Consider the following 20,266-nt stretch of genomic DNA (forward strand, 5'->3'; position numbering starts at 1 on the left):
TTGATAGGGCTTCTGAGGTGTTGCAATGCTAAGTACTACGCAGGAACCGGCAAAGCTGAACTAAGAAGTTTTGCTTTCAACCCTCAAGGTGCCGCCAGCTTTGCAATGAAGGAAATGTGAAAGGCAAGGAAGCAGAAGTGGAGAATGCGGGCATCGATCCCGCTACCTCTCGCATGCTAAGCGAGCGCTCTACCACTTGAGCTAATTCCCCTCGGTGACATAAATTGGCCGATTTTTCGACGTGGTCAAAAAATAAAATAAAAGATCACATCTGCTCTGTGGTGGCCTCTTTGCCCTGCCCGCCATTTAGTCGTCAAATTACCTGGAATATCGCGCTTTTCTTTTGAAGGCCCTACCTGGTCCTGCTCCAGTAAACGTGTGAGGAGCCCTGCATGCCGAATGACGAGTTACTCAGAAACAATGCAAATTGGCACCACTTTGGATTGACATTCTGCTACTTTCCTCCAAGGCTGTTTTTTTTTTTTTATTCATTCTCTTCCGCCCGAGCAGCAGCAATCAGCAATCTCGAGGTTCCATGGTGTAATGGTTAGCACTCTGGACTCTGAATCCAGCGATCCGAGTTTAAACCTAGCTGCTTCAACCTTAAGTCCACCAGCTTCCACTTGACCAAAACGCTATCCTTCTCCCAGATGGTCACGTCGCTTCTGGTGATGATTCCAATGGCCTGATCGACAGCACTCTGCTATATATTTAGCGCTTTGATGTCCCACTGCGGATGCGCCACTGAATAAAAGAAAACTGTGACTTGATAGGGCTTCTGAGGTGTTGCAATGCTAAGTACTACGCAGTAACCGGCAAAGCTGAACTAAGAAGTTTTGCTTTCAACCCTCAAGGTGCCGCCAGCTTTGCAATGAAGGAAATGTGAAAGGCAAGGAAACAGAAGTGGAGAATGCGGGCATCGATCCCGCTTCCTCTCGCATGCTAAGCGAGCGCTCTACCACTTGAGCTAATTCCCCTCGGTGACATAAATTGGCCGATTTTTCGACGTGGTCAAAAAATATAATAAAAGATCACATCTGCTCTGTGGTGGCCTCTTTGCCCTGCCCGCCATTTAGTCGTCAAATTACCTGGAATATCGCGCTTTTCTTTTGAAGGCCCTACCTGGTCCTGCTCCAGTAAACGTGTGAGGAGCCTTGCATGCCGAATGACGAGTTACTCAGAAACAATGCAAATTGGCACCACTTTGGATTGACATTCTGCTACTTTCCTCCAAGGCTGTTTTTTTTTTTTTATTCATTCTCTTCCGCCCGGGCAGCAGCAATCAGCAATCTCGAGGTTCCATGGTGTAATGGTTAGCACTCTGGACTCTGAATCCAGCGATCCGAGTTTAAACCTAGCTGCTTCAACCTTAAGTCCACCAGCTTCCACTTGACCAAAACGCTATCCTTCTCCCAGATGGTCACGTCGCTTCTGGTGATGATTCCAATGGCCTGATCGACAGCACTCTGCTATATATTTAGCGCTTTGATGTCCCACTGCGGATGCGCCACTGAATAAAAGAAAACTGTGACTTGATAGGGCTTCTGAGGTGTTGCAATGCTAAGTACTACGCAGTAACCGGCAAAGCTGAACTAAGAAGTTTTGCTTTCAACCCTCAAGGTGCCGCCAGCTTTGCAATGAAGGAAATGTGAAAGGCAAGGAAACAGAAGTGGAGAATGCGGGCATCGATCCCGCTACCTCTCGCATGCTAAGCGAGCGCTCTACCACTTGAGCTAATTCCCCTCGGTGACATAAATTGGCCGATTTTTCGACGTGGTCAAAAAATATAATAAAAGATCACATCTGCTCTGTGGTGGCCTCTTTGCCCTGCCCGCCATTTAGTCGTCAAATTACCTGGAATATCGCGCTTTTCTTTTGAAGGCCCTACCTGGTCCTGCTCCAGTAAACGTGTGAGGAGCCTTGCATGCCGAATGACGAGTTACTCAGACACAATGCAAATTGGCACCACTTTGGATTGACATTCTGCTACTTTCCTCCAAGGCTGTTTTTTTTTTTTATTCATTCTCTTCCGCCCGGGCAGCAGCAATCAGCAATCTCGAGGTTCCATGGTGTAATGGTTAGCACTCTGGACTCTGAATCCAGCGATCCGAGTTTAAACCTAGCTGCTTCAACCTTAAGTCCACCAGCTTCCACTTGACCAAAACGCTATCCTTCTCCCAGATGGTCACGTCGCTTCTGGTGATGATTCCAATGGCCTGATCGACAGCACTCTGCTATATATTTAGCGCTTTGATGTCCCACTGCGGATGCGCCACTGAATAAAAGAAAACTGTGACTTGATAGGGCTTCTGAGGTGTTGCAATGCTAAGTACTACGCAGTAACCGGCAAAGCTGAACTAAGAAGTTTTGCTTTCAACCCTCAAGGTGCCGCCAGCTTTGCAATGAAGGAAATGTGAAAGGCAAGGAAACAGAAGTGGAGAATGCGGGCATCGATCCCGCTTCCTCTCGCATGCTAAGCGAGCGCTCTACCACTTGAGCTAATTCCCCTCGGTGACATAAATTGGCCGATTTTTCGACGTGGTCAAAAAATATAATAAAAGATCACATCTGCTCTGTGGTGGCCTCTTTGCCCTGCCCGCCATTTAGTCGTCAAATTACCTGGAATATCGCGCTTTTCTTTTGAAGGCCCTACCTGGTCCTGCTCCAGTAAACGTGTGAGGAGCCTTGCATGCCGAATGACGAGTTACTCAGAAACAATGCAAATTGGCACCACTTTGGATTGACATTCTGCTACTTTCCTCCAAGGCTGTTTTTTTTTTTTATTCATTCTCTTCCGCCCGGGCAGCAGCAATCAGCAATCTCGAGGTTCCATGGTGTAATGGTTAGCACTCTGGACTCTGAATCCAGCGATCCGAGTTTAAACCTAGCTGCTTCAACCTTAAGTCCACCAGCTTCCACTTGACCAAAACGCTATCCTTCTCCCAGATGGTCACGTCGCTTCTGGTGATGATTCCAATGGCCTGATCGACAGCACTCTGCTATATATTTAGCGCTTTGATGTCCCACTGCGGATGCGCCACTGAATAAAAGAAAACTGTGACTTGATAGGGCTTCTGAGGTGTTGCAATGCTAAGTACTACGCAGTAACCGGCAAAGCTGAACTAAGAAGTTTTGCTTTCAACCCTCAAGGTGCCGCCAGCTTTGCAATGAAGGAAATGTGAAAGGCAAGGAAACAGAAGTGGAGAATGCGGGCATCGATCCCGCTACCTCTCGCTTGCGCCTGCAGCATCCCGTCTACAGAGCCAAAGTAAGCCCAAAGTAAGCCCACATGAGCCAATCACGTCTCACCTCGGTGGCTTACTTTTGACCAATAGAGTGTAACCCCTGTGGCTTACTTTTGACCAATCACGTTTGTCTTTGCGCTGACGTCATTTCGACCAATCGCGTTTCACTTCAGTGGCTTACTTTTGACCAATCGCATTTCTTTTTGCTGTGACGTATGTTTGACCAATCGCGTTTCTCCTCGATGGCTTACTTTTGACCAATCACACGACGCTTTTATTATAATCGTCATCTTTGAATCAGGTAAGCCAGATGTAACGCTACTTTATTATTAGTTTATTATTAGTTTATTATACTGTGTGTATTTCTGTTAAATGATAAGTTACAATCGACAGAAAGTTAACGTTACGGCAGATGTTTTCTTCATAACTTGTAAAACGGTAATGTTTCCCATGATAAATACAGAGCAACATGTCGCTAGTGATCAGAAAAGGTGGAATCATCGCCATTTGGTTAAATGATTAAACAAAATGTTCTGATATTTGTTTAGAATAATAATGCCCCCATTCGACCTAGCAATATTGGGCCCTATAATCGCGGTGTACACTCTAAAAAGCTAACGTTACTGTATTTAAATGTACAGTTACAGTTACTTATAATGTAATTGCATGAAATACAGAGTTAAACAGTTTTTTCTTAAACATTTAATTTAGCAAATAATTCTATACTTTTAAAATAATTCTATTTTAGGTAAAACAAAGTAATATTTATAAAGACAACTGCACAAACTTTAAAAACATTTGAGTTTAACACTTGTTCATGACAATATATGATATATATTTAGTAATTAGATTGTATTGTATTTTATAAATCTATTGTAAAAATATTATAAGCATATATTGTATTTTGTTTATTTTATTACTTGTGTTTTCAGATATATTACACAACAGAATAGTTATATTAAATAGCTGAAGTACAAACATTTTATTTATAAAAGTCATAATGTAAAGACTTAAGAGTTTAATGTGTATATTATAACTTAATGTTTTAATTTCTGTTGTTTCTCATTTATTTATATGGATTTTAAGTTGTACTACCATGCATATATTAGGCATATGTGTAGAAAATTCACCAGAAGTCCATTTTATGGTCATGGTCATATTTACTACTGCAATAATATGGATTATCTACCTTGTTAAATTATTGTTTCACACTTAATGTACATGTATCTTTCTGATTGCTCTAGGTAATGTTCTCTCTAATGTTTTTTTTTTTCAGAAAAAAATGTACGCATACCCGATTTTCCGCCGCCAATCAGCGACATCAAGCAGACTCCTCTTGGGGCCATCTGCAGAGGCAGAGCGCCTTGTAAGCAGGGAGTCTGGAAGGGCCAAACCCAAGGAAGAGGTGCTGGCAGAGGCCACTGCTTTCGTCAGCAGCAATGGTGGAGACTCCAGTGACCAGTTTTTAGTTCTGGCTCACTGCAAGATTCAGTTTGGCAAGTACCAGGGCCAAAGATTTAGATGGCTCCTAGAGCATGCTCTGGGGTATGCGGTGTACCTGGTGCTTAGCATTTCTGATGAGAAGCTGCAGACAACACCCTTGTCAGAAAACAAACACCTGTTTCTTCAGTACACTTCCTCCATCAGGGAGATTGCAGAAGAAGTAGAGAAGTACCAGAGGAAACAGGAAATGCAAGCAGAAGCCAGGGCAAAAGGAGATACAGGGTGCTTGATGGTGGAGTTTGGTGACTTTAAGGGCCGGTCCATGAAAGATGTGTTTGAGGACCAGAGCAAGGAGGCCCAAGCCCTCATCAGGTACCTGGTTAAGGCAGATGCCAGGCCAAAAACCAACATGGCACTTTTCAAGACGTATGTCCTGAAAAGACTGGCTTCTGCTGCTGCCTCTGCACCTCCACCTGCAGCATCCAGTGTCTCTGCACCTCCACCTGCAGCATCCAGTGTCCCTGCTCCTCCACCTGCAGCCATCCAAACAGGTGTACAGCAGACTGCCACTGTGAAATCGCTGTTGGCAAGGGGCAAGCACTTGTCTCCTTCACAGCTGGCAAAAAAACTGATGTCACCTGTTAAACCCTGTAAGTAGGAGAGTGAATACTGAGCATGATACAGAATTATCCCAACAGCAGTTATATATGTGTTTATTTATTGTTATGTCAAACTTTCTGTTTCCAGATCCAAAACTGCAGTCCACTGTATCTCCTCCTACAGCAGAACCCCCAGCCAAACGTATGGCCCAAAGGCAGCTTTTTACTACTGGTAAGTAAGCACCATCGTATTGTACATTTGGCTGTGTGTATTTTTCACAGTAATATTTTTAAGATTTATGCTCCAGGCACTTCCAGATCCACAGCTGAAGATGATGAAGAACTGGTGTTTGCTGCATCACAATGTGAAGCACAGCTCTTTGCAGGTGTGGCACACGACACAAATGAAAATGTTATAAGAATATTTTGTGAAAACACACTAAGTATTTTTTTTTACAAAAAATAATGAATCAAATTTTTATCTACAGTACAGAGTTGTCACATCATGCCTCAAGCGGGATGCATTCTTTGAGTGCACTTCTTCAAAACCTTAAGGATGTTCAAAGGTTTCAGTGTATTTATTTGCGTTTCCGAACGAATCATTATTGAACATTCATCAGATAACTTTTCCACGTCGCTTGCTCTTCATTACTCACTCTCTTAGATGGTGGTGATTCATTGCTGTCATTATCAGCTGAGCAGTTTTTCCTTACTGTATCTGTGTGCATGCTTCATGTCTTTGTGCTTCAATAATTTATACTAATCATGCCTCATTTTACTTACTCCATTTCATATGATTCTCATTCGCAGAGAATTGTGTTAATTCCATATCCCTTTCATCAATAAAGTGCACACTAATTTCTTTGCTTCCTAACAGTACCATTCTCTTAACTTGTATTTCTAAGTATACCCATATTAATAATAATACTTATCCAAAACTATTGCTTCACTGGCTGTTCATGGGCATAATTTGTGGCACCTTACTATCAAAAGCAACAGTCATCATAATATTGTTAACCATAAATTGTTTGTTACTATTCACTCAGAGGCCTGTGCCAATCCGTCTCCATCAGCGGAAACAGCAAAAACACCAGATCTTCAACATCATCAGCCACCAGTTGAGCTTCCTGTTCACTGGAAAGATCAGCTTCCCCCTTTCCAGCATGAGTGGATCCGGAACACTGTATTTAAAACAAACTTAAAAACCGGCAAGCCAGAGCTAGTGTCCCAGCTGAAGCTTTGGTGGTATCCTCCCCAGCCCCCTCTAATTAACACGCAGCCACCTGCCTCTCCTGACCTCTTCTTCTGCCGACCACTTTTTCTGTGGATGCCGCTGAAGATGTGGTTGTTTCCACTTGTCTGTGTTCGCCTAAGCTGCGGTAAGCACAGACTAACAGCTGCTGGAATTTACCGCACGGTGCGCAAGGTCCTCGACATCGACGGCTGGTACGACCTTGCCACTGAGTATCTGGAGTGCAAGCGGTGCAAAAAGAAGTATCCTGCCTGGTCCGAGGACATCTTAGGACAGCTGGATATTGGCCACCGTAGTCAGTTCCCAGCTTTGCTGACATACAGGTAATTCATAATGCCAATGTTTTAATTGTGTTAATTTTTAGCAAACAAAGCATTTCCCTGATTATAATGTTGTTTCCTTAGATACTCATGTGACAACCGGGTAGTTAGGATGATGAGGGAGAGGACACTGGGCAACAGTGTGACTCAGCTTTTCAAAAAGCTGATGGAGCAACACAGTGAGGCATGGACACAGCGAGTCTTGCAGTACCTGACTGCCTGTGAACCATTCACAAGGTCCTCCCTTGTGCAACCTCCTGTGTTTGCTGAGCCTCCCCTCTTACCTGCCATACCCAAACCTAAGTGGCTGTTAGCCGTCTATGCCAGGGATGTTCTGGGGCGACTGCACGAGGTCAAAGCCAAAATCACCTCCGTCTTTGGCTGTGTTCTAAAGATGGACTCCACAAAAAAGGTATGTTTATATCCAGACATTTGCCAGATATGGATATGTGTGCGTACATATTTAACACAGTTTTATTTTTCCTAATAGATCACAAAGAAACTTGCAGGTGCTGCTGCGGGAACAGCTGCCTGGTGCACTAATGTGGGGAACGAACACGGTCAAGTCCTTGTCTCTGTGCTGTCAGCTGCCGAGGGTCATGGACTGGACCCAATGGCGGCCGGGCTGATGAAGCGTTACCGGGAGGCAGGAGAGGCAGCCCCGAAAGTAATGTACGTGGACAGAGATTGCTGCAGTCAGCACGGCCAGTCTCCGGTGAAGATCATGTTTCGGGAGTGGGATGAGCTTGAAGTGCGCCTTGACATCTGGCATTTTATGCGCCGGTTTGCTGCAGGTGTCACGACAGAAGCTCATCCGCTCTACGGCATCTTCATGGCACGTCTGTCCACGTGCATCTTTCAGTGGGATCCAGAAGATGTGGCCGCTCTTCGCCAGGCAAAGGAAGGTGAGCTGGCGGCAAAAAAGACTGGCCACATTTCACAAACGGCTCTCAGTGCTCGCATAAACCGGAGGGAGCTAGCACTGCACTGCCGTAGGAGGACCAGAGGTGTGGAGGAGACCACCTGTCTGATTGGAAAGCTGTTGGACCATTTTGACAGCGAGCATGGGAAGGACACTCTGGGTGTTCCTCTGCTGGACCACGAACGGATCCAGCAGATATGGAAGGAACAGCAGAAGCATATACAGTGCATTCAAGACCCAGAGAACTTTCCACTGTACATGAAGACAGGGACACTGAAGAAAGGCAGTGTGGAGCTGTGTTGTTACAGGTGTGCCCGTGGCTCTACATCTTTGGAGTCCTTCCACCTCCACCTAAACCGTTTTATTCCAGGTATTACATACATTTGGATCGTTTTATTTTGTAAAACATATAAGCACTGTGATAACTTCCATTGCTTTAATGTAACATTATTAAACATTTAAATAACATTTGTGATGTTATCAGCATTGACAAAGCTGTCTTGCCTGACAAGTAACTCTGTTTATAATGACAATAATTTAAATGTTAGTACATAACCTAATAACATGTTAATTAATTCTTCACATATTTTTAACTATTTTAATTTCCAGGGACCAGTGCCAGTGATGCGCATTTTCAGGCCTATCTCCTTGAGGGCTTGATGCGCTGGAATGATGACCGGATGGAAAGCACCATAAAAGGAGCATCCTCCATACGGTCATATGGCAGTGCCATGAGAGAGGCTGTGGACAGGCTTAGCCGAGCAGTCTTGGGGAAGCCCTGGGATAACCGTTATCACCCTCCTGGAGCATATACAGGCAAGAAATTCATTAACTAGTTGTTATATAAGTGATTTATTAAGCTTTAATGTACTTCACAAAATGTTTATCTAAATATTTACTTTATTATTAGTTTTATTTAATATATGTTTTTTTTATTGTTTTATTCTTTAAGGTGAATTGCTGGGAATAGAGTACCTTTACAGCCAGACCGGCAAAACCCTGACTCCGGTGCTCCAGAACCCAGAGGAGGAAGACAGGCTGGTGGAGGAAGTAGATGACGAGGATCTACAAGATGAGGGGTTCGAGGAGGAGATCATGGAGGACATCACAGTTCCAGTGCTGTATGAGGATGACCCCTGCCGTGATCTCAGTAACAGCCCCTCATCTTCGCCTCTGCCTCAGTCCCCAGCATCACTGGCTGAGCCGTCCACATCAGCTGGTGGAGAAGGACAGCTTCCTAGCCGAGCCCCCTCAGTGCCGTCACAGCCATCCGACTCTGGAGACAGTCTCTCTGTTGAGGCTCAGGTAAGATACATTAAGAACTTAATTTGATTTAGTCTTTTTTTATTCCACATATACTAAATTTATTCTGTATTTACCAGGGAGTAGTCATTGGACCTGATGGCATTGCTGGGTGGGACAAGGTCCAGGATCTGGCTGCTTATTTGGTGGGTCTTCGTGAGGCTCCTTACCTCACTGACCTGCAGGTGACAGAGGCCATCCAGCTGTGGACAGCTCTCCTGGATGTTGATAAACAGCGCATCAACTACCAGCCTCGACATCAGCCTCAGCTGACGCATGGGCGCTTTAAGGCACCGAAGCGCTCCGGAGTCACTCCAGGTGTGGAGAGCGTCAAACGTTGTCTGATTGGACATCCTGGGGGTCCAGCACAGTGGCCTAGCACCAGCCGCTTGGTTGAGGCCATTTGTACAAAGCTGTGTGCCGTACACAAGTCCACTTCCAAGAAGGCTGGTGTTCGCACCCCCAGGTGGTCTAAAATACTGACCGATTACCACCACATCCGGGATCTGGTGCTTGGCAGTCGCAGGCTGATGGATGAAACAGTGATCCAGCTTTTTGAGCTAAACCAGAAGACGCTCATTCAGTGGTAAGCAAAGCACATTATTTTCTTTAAATTACCTGAATATTTCTAAATTAATATATATGAATAATACATATCATTTATTATCAGGTTTCAACGGAGGCAAAACGATCAGGAAATGAGTGTACTCACTCAGGGACTGACTCCACTTAATCCAATTGCTGTGGCAGATACGCAGCTTCCTTTGCCGAGGGAAAAATTGGACGAGGCACCGTCAACATCAGGCCCCAAACACCAGTTTGTTTTTCCTCCAAATAAAGAAGGACAGGCACCTCTTCTTCGACCTGGACGAAAGTCTGCTTCAGCAACCACCACAGTTTGCTCTTTCCTGCCAGATGCCACCACGGTGTGCTCCTTCCCACCGGCCCCCACGACGGTATGCCCCATCGCGCAAACCCCCACCACAGTCTGCCACATTGCACCGGCCCCTACCATGGTGTGCCCCGTCAGACCGACCTTCACCACAGTGCGCCCCATCTCGCCAGCCTCCACCACAGTGTGCCCCATCATACCAGCCTCCACCACAGTGCGCCCTATTGCGCCGGCCCCCACCACAGTGCGCCCCATTGTGTCTGCCCCCACCACGGTGTGCTCCTTTCCACCGGCCCCCAGCACGGTGTGCCCCATTGCACCACCCCCCACAGCACCAGGTGTTGTGAAGCCCATTTCAGGACCTGGATCATTGTTTGGCACACTTGTTTTTAACCCAGACATGAGTGTGTCAATGGTGATTCCATCATTTGCTGCACCAACATCCAGTACAGTCCCAGCTTCACCTGCACCTGCTGTTCCTCCACCTGCACCTGCTCCACCTGCACCTGCTGTTCCTCCACCTGCACCTGCTCCACCTGCGCCTGCTGTTCCTGTGTCCCGTTACACCCAGAGGAACAGGCGCAGACGGGAACAGGAGAAGGAAAGTGGTGTCCACAAAAGGAAGTATGTGCGTGCGGTTACTTTTAATGTTTGCAGCAAATGTGGGAAACCCAAGACTAAGGAGTTTGGCCATAGCCGATTTGGTAATGCCACATTTTGTCTGCAAACTTCAAATGGCAAATCCTTAGAGGACTGGTTGGCAGAACAGCGCCAGCAAAATAAAGGACAAACTCCAGCTCCAGAATAAAGTACAAATTGCTGTATATATTTTTGTAAATGTTACATGGGTACTCTCTCTTTCCCTCATTTTATTTAATTTTTGTGTGTTAATATGTAGCCTTTTAAAGTAGCACTTTATAGACTTTATAGACTTTTATATTACATAGGCCCACTCTTATTTTGTCTTGTGTGTACTTATTTAATTGTGTGTACTTATTTGCATTTTATGTAAAAATATATTTATATTTCTTAAAAAAATAACATTTTATACATTGCTTAAAAGCTATATTTTATCTATTACGTGCCCCCACTCTTGCATTTTATTATTTATTCATATTATTGTTTAATATATTGTGTGTATAAAAATAAATATATATATATAGAGTATTGTTTTTATATAATGAGTATAATAAATAAATATATTTATATATAGTATTGTTTTAATATATTATATGTGCATAATAAATAAATATATATTGTATTGTTTTTATTTATTGTATATTATATAGTTTATATATTAAGACATGTTTTTATTTAGTTTTTTTACATTGTTTTACAATTTATATATTTGTATTCATTTTAATAAACCATTTTGCATATTACTTGTTTTTGTGTGCATTCATTTAAAGTTATTATTACATAAAGAAATATAATATATATATATATATATATATATAATATATATACATAAGCATGCATACATATGTTTAATTGAAACATTTTTATTCATTTTTAACTAACGTAATAAGCTTTTTAAGAACAATATCCACATAATAATAGTAATATCAATATAATTGCCTGTGTTACGTCAGTAAAATTTCAACAAGAGCGCAGCTGATTGGCTCCGCTGAAACCGACACTGATTGGATATTGTGTTACACAGATCGTGTGTTCGAATCCAGCACGCAAAAAATGACATTTAGAATGACATGCAATATGCAACCAAAATACCACATTATGCACAGTCACAAAGCCGCGAACACTACTGCAAGCGAAATTTGTCGCATTTTTCCGTTTTTTGCGACTTGTTCGCTTGCGAGTGAGCGAGAAGATTGGGCCCCTTCCTTTGCGCCTGCAGCATCCCGTCTACAGAGCCAAAGTAAGCCCAAAGTAAGCCCACATGAGCCAATCACGTCTCACCTCGGTGGCTTACTTTTGACCAATAGAGTGTAACCCCTGTGGCTTACTTTTGACCAATCACGTTTGTCTTTGCGCTGACGTCATTTCGACCAATCGCGTTTCACTTCAGTGGCTTACTTTTGACCAATCGCATTTCTTTTTGCTGTGACGTATGTTTGACCAATCGCGTTTCTCCTCGATGGCTTACTTTTGACCAATCACACGACGCTTTTATTATAATCGTCATCTTTGAATCAGGTAAGCCAGATGTAACGCTACTTTATTATTAGTTTATTATTAGTTTATTATACTGTGTGTATTTCTGTTAAATGATAAGTTACAATCGACAGAAAGTTAACGTTACGGCAGATGTTTTCTTCATAACTTGTAAAACGGTAATGTTTCCCATGATAAATACAGAGCAACATGTCGCTAGTGATCAGAAAAGGTGGAATCATCGCCATTTGGTTAAATGATTAAACAAAATGTTCTGATATTTGTTTAGAATAATAATGCCCCCATTCGACCTAGCAATATTGGGCCCTATAATCGCGGTGTACACTCTAAAAAGCTAACGTTACTGTATTTAAATGTACAGTTACAGTTACTTATAATGTAATTGCATGAAATACAGAGTTAAACAGTTTTTTCTTAAACATTTAATTTAGCAAATAATTCTATACTTTTAAAATAATTCTATTTTAGGTAAAACAAAGTAATATTTATAAAGACAACTGCACAAACTTTAAAAACATTTGAGTTTAACACTTGTTCATGACAATATATGATATATATTTAGTAATTAGATTGTATTGTATTTTATAAATCTATTGTAAAAATATTATAAGCATATATTGTATTTTGTTTATTTTATTACTTGTGTTTTCAGATATATTACACAACAGAATAGTTATATTAAATAGCTGAAGTACAAACATTTTATTTATAAAAGTCATAATGTAAAGACTTAAGAGTTTAATGTGTATATTATAACTTAATGTTTTAATTTCTGTTGTTTCTCATTTATTTATATGGATTTTAAGTTGTACTACCATGCATATATTAGGCATATGTGTAGAAAATTCACCAGAAGTCCATTTTATGGTCATGGTCATATTTACTACTGCAATAATATGGATTATCTACCTTGTTAAATTATTGTTTCACACTTAATGTACATGTATCTTTCTGATTGCTCTAGGTAATGTTCTCTCTAATGTTTTTTTTTTTCAGAAAAAAATGTACGCATACCCGATTTTCCGCCGCCAATCAGCGACATCAAGCAGACTCCTCTTGGGGCCATCTGCAGAGGCAGAGCGCCTTGTAAGCAGGGAGTCTGGAAGGGCCAAACCCAAGGAAGAGGTGCTGGCAGAGGCCACTGCTTTCGTCAGCAGCAATGGTGGAGACTCCAGTGACCAGTTTTTAGTTCTGGCTCACTGCAAGATTCAGTTTGGCAAGTACCAGGGCCAAAGATTTAGATGGCTCCTAGAGCATGCTCTGGGGTATGCGGTGTACCTGGTGCTTAGCATTTCTGATGAGAAGCTGCAGACAACACCCTTGTCAGAAAACAAACACCTGTTTCTTCAGTACACTTCCTCCATCAGGGAGATTGCAGAAGAAGTAGAGAAGTACCAGAGGAAACAGGAAATGCAAGCAGAAGCCAGGGCAAAAGGAGATACAGGGTGCTTGATGGTGGAGTTTGGTGACTTTAAGGGCCGGTCCATGAAAGATGTGTTTGAGGACCAGAGCAAGGAGGCCCAAGCCCTCATCAGGTACCTGGTTAAGGCAGATGCCAGGCCAAAAACCAACATGGCACTTTTCAAGACGTATGTCCTGAAAAGACTGGCTTCTGCTGCTGCCTCTGCACCTCCACCTGCAGCATCCAGTGTCTCTGCACCTCCACCTGCAGCATCCAGTGTCCCTGCTCCTCCACCTGCAGCCATCCAAACAGGTGTACAGCAGACTGCCACTGTGAAATCGCTGTTGGCAAGGGGCAAGCACTTGTCTCCTTCACAGCTGGCAAAAAAACTGATGTCACCTGTTAAACCCTGTAAGTAGGAGAGTGAATACTGAGCATGATACAGAATTATCCCAACAGCAGTTATATATGTGTTTATTTATTGTTATGTCAAACTTTCTGTTTCCAGATCCAAAACTGCAGTCCACTGTATCTCCTCCTACAGCAGAACCCCCAGCCAAACGTATGGCCCAAAGGCAGCTTTTTACTACTGGTAAGTAAGCACCATCGTATTGTACATTTGGCTGTGTGTATTTTTCACAGTAATATTTTTAAGATTTATGCTCCAGGCACTTCCAGATCCACAGCTGAAGATGATGAAGAACTGGTGTTTGCTGCATCACAATGTGAAGCACAGCTCTTTGCAGGTGTGGCACACGACACAAATGAAAATGTTATAAGAATATTTTGTGAAAACACACTAAGTATTTTTTTTTACAAAAAATAATGAATCAAATTTTTATCTACAGTACAGAGTTGTCACATCATGCCTCAAGCGGGATGCATTCTTTGAGTGCACTTCTTCAAAACCTTAAGGATGTTCAAAGGTTTCAGTGTATTTATTTGCGTTTCCGAACGAATCATTATTGAACATTCATCAGATAACTTTTCCACGTCGCTTGCTCTTCATTACTCACTCTCTTAGATGGTGGTGATTCATTGCTGTCATTATCAGCTGAGCAGTTTTTCCTTACTGTATCTGTGTGCATGCTTCATGTCTTTGTGCTTCAATAATTTATACTAATCATGCCTCATTTTACTTACTCCATTTCATATGATTCTCATTCGCAGAGAATTGTGTTAATTCCATATCCCTTTCATCAATAAAGTGCACACTAATTTCTTTGCTTCCTAACAGTACCATTCTCTTAACTTGTATTTCTAAGTATACCCATATTAATAATAATACTTATCCAAAACTATTGCTTCACTGGCTGTTCATGGGCATAATTTGTGGCACCTTACTATCAAAAGCAACAGTCATCATAATATTGTTAACCATAAATTGTTTGTTACTATTCACTCAGAGGCCTGTGCCAATCCGTCTCCATCAGCGGAAACAGCAAAAACACCAGATCTTCAACATCATCAGCCACCAGTTGAGCTTCCTGTTCACTGGAAAGATCAGCTTCCCCCTTTCCAGCATGAGTGGATCCGGAACACTGTATTTAAAACAAACTTAAAAACCGGCAAGCCAGAGCTAGTGTCCCAGCTGAAGCTTTGGTGGTATCCTCCCCAGCCCCCTCTAATTAACACGCAGCCACCTGCCTCTCCTGACCTCTTCTTCTGCCGACCACTTTTTCTGTGGATGCCGCTGAAGATGTGGTTGTTTCCACTTGTCTGTGTTCGCCTAAGCTGCGGTAAGCACAGACTAACAGCTGCTGGAATTTACCGCACGGTGCGCAAGGTCCTCGACATCGACGGCTGGTACGACCTTGCCACTGAGTATCTGGAGTGCAAGCGGTGCAAAAAGAAGTATCCTGCCTGGTCCGAGGACATCTTAGGACAGCTGGATATTGGCCACCGTAGTCAGTTCCCAGCTTTGCTGACATACAGGTAATTCATAATGCCAATGTTTTAATTGTGTTAATTTTTAGCAAACAAAGCATTTCCCTGATTATAATGTTGTTTCCTTAGATACTCATGTGACAACCGGGTAGTTAGGATGATGAGGGAGAGGACACTGGGCAACAGTGTGACTCAGCTTTTCAAAAAGCTGATGGAGCAACACAGTGAGGCATGGACACAGCGAGTCTTGCAGTACCTGACTGCCTGTGAACCATTCACAAGGTCCTCCCTTGTGCAACCTCCTGTGTTTGCTGAGCCTCCCCTCTTACCTGCCATACCCAAACCTAAGTGGCTGTTAGCCGTCTATGCCAGGGATGTTCTGGGGCGACTGCACGAGGTCAAAGCCAAAATCACCTCCGTCTTTGGCTGTGTTCTAAAGATGGACTCCACAAAAAAGGTATGTTTATATCCAGACATTTGCCAGATATGGATATGTGTGCGTACATATTTAACACAGTTTTATTTTTCCTAATAGATCACAAAGAAACTTGCAGGTGCTGCTGCGGGAACAGCTGCCTGGTGCACTAATGTGGGGAACGAACACGGTCAAGTCCTTGTCTCTGTGCTGTCAGCTGCCGAGGGTCATGGACTGGACCCAATGGCGGCCGGGCTGATGAAGCGTTACCGGGAGGCAGGAGAGGCAGCCCCGAAAGTAATGTACGTGGACAGAGATTGCTGCAGTCAGCACGGCCAGTCTCCGGTGAAGATCATGTTTCGGGAGTGGGATGAGCTTGAAGTGCGCCTTGACATCTGGCATTTTATGCGCCGGTTTGCTGCAGGTGTCACGACAGAAGCTCATCCGCTCTACGGCATCTTCATGGCACGTCTGTCCACGTGCATCTTTCAGTGGGATCCAGAAGATGTGGCCGCTCTTCGCCAGGCAAAGGAAGGTGAGCTGGCGGCAAAAAAGACTGGCCACATTTCACAAACGGCTCTCAGTGCTCGCATAAACCGGAGGGAGCTAGCACTGCACTGCCGTAGGAGGACCAGAGGTGTGGAGGAGACCACCTGTCTGATTGGAAAGCTGTTGGACCATTTTGACAGCGAGCATGGGAAGGACACTCTGGGTGTTCCTCTGCTGGACCACGAACGGATCCAGCAGATATGGAAGGAACAGCAGAAGCATATACAGTGCATTCAAGACCCAGAGAACTTTCCACTGTACATGAAGACAGGGACACTGAAGAAAGGCAGTGTGGAGCTGTGTTGTTACAGGTGTGCCCGTGGCTCTACATCTTTGGAGTCCTTCCACCTCCACCTAAACCGTTTTATTCCAGGTATTACATACATTTGGATCGTTTTATTTTGTAAAACATATAAGCACTGTGATAACTTCCATTGCTTTAATGTAACATTATTAAACATTTAAATAACATTTGTGATGTTATCAGCATTGACAAAGCTGTCTTGCCTGACAAGTAACTCTGTTTATAATGACAATAATTTAAATGTTAGTACATAACCTAATAACATGTTAATTAATTCTTCACATATTTTTAACTATTTTAATTTCCAGGGACCAGTGCCAGTGATGCGCATTTTCAGGCCTATCTCCTTGAGGGCTTGATGCGCTGGAATGATGACCGGATGGAAAGCACCATAAAAGGAGCATCCTCCATACGGTCATATGGCAGTGCCATGAGAGAGGCTGTGGACAGGCTTAGCCGAGCAGTCTTGGGGAAGCCCTGGGATAACCGTTATCACCCTCCTGGAGCATATACAGGCAAGAAATTCATTAACTAGTTGTTATATAAGTGATTTATTAAGCTTTAATGTACTTCACAAAATGTTTATCTAAATATTTACTTTATTATTAGTTTTATTTAATATATGTTTTTTTTATTGTTTTATTCTTTAAGGTGAATTGCTGGGAATAGAGTACCTTTACAGCCAGACCGGCAAAACCCTGACTCCGGTGCTCCAGAACCCAGAGGAGGAAGACAGGCTGGTGGAGGAAGTAGATGACGAGGATCTACAAGATGAGGGGTTCGAGGAGGAGATCATGGAGGACATCACAGTTCCAGTGCTGTATGAGGATGACCCCTGCCGTGATCTCAGTAACAGCCCCTCATCTTCGCCTCTGCCTCAGTCCCCAGCATCACTGGCTGAGCCGTCCACATCAGCTGGTGGAGAAGGACAGCTTCCTAGCCGAGCCCCCTCAGTGCCGTCACAGCCATCCGACTCTGGAGACAGTCTCTCTGTTGAGGCTCAGGTAAGATACATTAAGAACTTAATTTGATTTAGTCTTTTTTTATTCCACATATACTAAATTTATTCTGTATTTACCAGGGAGTAGTCATTGGACCTGATGGCATTGCTGGGTGGGACAAGGTCCAGGATCTGGCTGCTTATTTGGTGGGTCTTCGTGAGGCTCCTTACCTCACTGACCTGCAGGTGACAGAGGCCATCCAGCTGTGGACAGCTCTCCTGGATGTTGATAAACAGCGCATCAACTACCAGCCTCGACATCAGCCTCAGCTGACGCATGGGCGCTTTAAGGCACCGAAGCGCTCCGGAGTCACTCCAGGTGTGGAGAGCGTCAAACGTTGTCTGATTGGACATCCTGGGGGTCCAGCACAGTGGCCTAGCACCAGCCGCTTGGTTGAGGCCATTTGTACAAAGCTGTGTGCCGTACACAAGTCCACTTCCAAGAAGGCTGGTGTTCGCACCCCCAGGTGGTCTAAAATACTGACCGATTACCACCACATCCGGGATCTGGTGCTTGGCAGTCGCAGGCTGATGGATGAAACAGTGATCCAGCTTTTTGAGCTAAACCAGAAGACGCTCATTCAGTGGTAAGCAAAGCACATTATTTTCTTTAAATTACCTGAATATTTCTAAATTAATATATATGAATAATACATATCATTTATTATCAGGTTTCAACGGAGGCAAAACGATCAGGAAATGAGTGTACTCACTCAGGGACTGACTCCACTTAATCCAATTGCTGTGGCAGATACGCAGCTTCCTTTGCCGAGGGAAAAATTGGACGAGGCACCGTCAACATCAGGCCCCAAACACCAGTTTGTTTTTCCTCCAAATAAAGAAGGACAGGCACCTCTTCTTCGACCTGGACGAAAGTCTGCTTCAGCAACCACCACAGTTTGCTCTTTCCTGCCAGATGCCACCACGGTGTGCTCCTTCCCACCGGCCCCCACGACGGTATGCCCCATCGCGCAAACCCCCACCACAGTCTGCCACATTGCACCGGCCCCTACCATGGTGTGCCCCGTCAGACCGACCTTCACCACAGTGCGCCCCATCTCGCCAGCCTCCACCACAGTGTGCCCCATCATACCAGCCTCCACCACAGTGCGCCCTATTGCGCCGGCCCCCACCACAGTGCGCCCCATTGTGTCTGCCCCCACCACGGTGTGCTCCTTTCCACCGGCCCCCAGCACGGTGTGCCCCATTGCACCACCCCCCACAGCACCAGGTGTTGTGAAGCCCATTTCAGGACCTGGATCATTGTTTGGCACACTTGTTTTTAACCCAGACATGAGTGTGTCAATGGTGATTCCATCATTTGCTGCACCAACATCCAGTACAGTCCCAGCTTCACCTGCACCTGCTGTTCCTCCACCTGCACCTGCTCCACCTGCACCTGCTGTTCCTCCACCTGCACCTGCTCCACCTGCGCCTGCTGTTCCTGTGTCCCGTTACACCCAGAGGAACAGGCGCAGACGGGAACAGGAGAAGGAAAGTGGTGTCCACAAAAGGAAGTATGTGCGTGCGGTTACTTTTAATGTTTGCAGCAAATGTGGGAAACCCAAGACTAAGGAGTTTGGCCATAGCCGATTTGGTAATGCCACATTTTGTCTGCAAACTTCAAATGGCAAATCCTTAGAGGACTGGTTGGCAGAACAGCGCCAGCAAAATAAAGGACAAACTCCAGCTCCAGAATAAAGTACAAATTGCTGTATATATTTTTGTAAATGTTACATGGGTACTCTCTCTTTCCCTCATTTTATTTAATTTTTGTGTGTTAATATGTAGCCTTTTAAAGTAGCACTTTATAGACTTTATAGACTTTTATATTACATAGGCCCACTCTTATTTTGTCTTGTGTGTACTTATTTAATTGTGTGTACTTATTTGCATTTTATGTAAAAATATATTTATATTTCTTAAAAAAATAACATTTTATACATTGCTTAAAAGCTATATTTTATCTATTACGTGCCCCCACTCTTGCATTTTATTATTTATTCATATTATTGTTTAATATATTGTGTGTATAAAAATAAATATATATATATAGAGTATTGTTTTTATATAATGAGTATAATAAATAAATATATTTATATATAGTATTGTTTTAATATATTATATGTGCATAATAAATAAATATATATTGTATTGTTTTTATTTATTGTATATTATATAGTTTATATATTAAGACATGTTTTTATTTAGTTTTTTTACATTGTTTTACAATTTATATATTTGTATTCATTTTAATAAACCATTTTGCATATTACTTGTTTTTGTGTGCATTCATTTAAAGTTATTATTACATAAAGAAATATAATATATATATATATATATATATATAATATATATACATAAGCATGCATACATATGTTTAATTGAAACATTTTTATTCATTTTTAACTAACGTAATAAGCTTTTTAAGAACAATATCCACATAATAATAGTAATATCAATATAATTGCCTGTGTTACGTCAGTAAAATTTCAACAAGAGCGCAGCTGATTGGCTCCGCTGAAACCGACACTGATTGGATATTGTGTTACACAGATCGTGTGTTCGAATCCAGCACGCAAAAAATGACATTTAGAA

The 20,266-nt window shown here is 43.2% G+C and overlaps 4 non-coding genes across 4 annotated transcripts; all 4 read right to left on the bottom strand.

Moving 5' to 3' along the window:
* Positions 1-138: 138 nt before the first annotated feature.
* On the bottom strand, positions 139-211 carry trnaa-agc (transfer RNA alanine (anticodon AGC)). The gene has a single exon. It is a non-coding gene; the product is annotated as a tRNA-Ala (tRNA).
* A 693-nt stretch (positions 212-904) lies between these two features.
* Positions 905-977, bottom strand: trnaa-agc (transfer RNA alanine (anticodon AGC)). Its single transcript has one exon. It is a non-coding gene; the product is annotated as a tRNA-Ala (tRNA).
* Positions 978-1,670: 693 nt separating this feature from the next.
* trnaa-agc (transfer RNA alanine (anticodon AGC)) lies at positions 1,671-1,743 on the bottom strand. Its single transcript has one exon. It is a non-coding gene; the product is annotated as a tRNA-Ala (tRNA).
* Positions 1,744-2,435: 692 nt separating this feature from the next.
* On the bottom strand, positions 2,436-2,508 carry trnaa-agc (transfer RNA alanine (anticodon AGC)). Its single transcript has one exon. It is a non-coding gene; the product is annotated as a tRNA-Ala (tRNA).
* Between the last annotated feature and the right edge of the window lie 17,758 nt (positions 2,509-20,266).

This window comes from Danio rerio, chromosome 3 (genome assembly GCF_052040795.2).
Source record: "Danio rerio strain M-AB ecotype USA chromosome 3, GRCz13ab, whole genome shotgun sequence".
Taxonomy (NCBI): domain Eukaryota; kingdom Metazoa; phylum Chordata; class Actinopteri; order Cypriniformes; family Danionidae; genus Danio; species Danio rerio.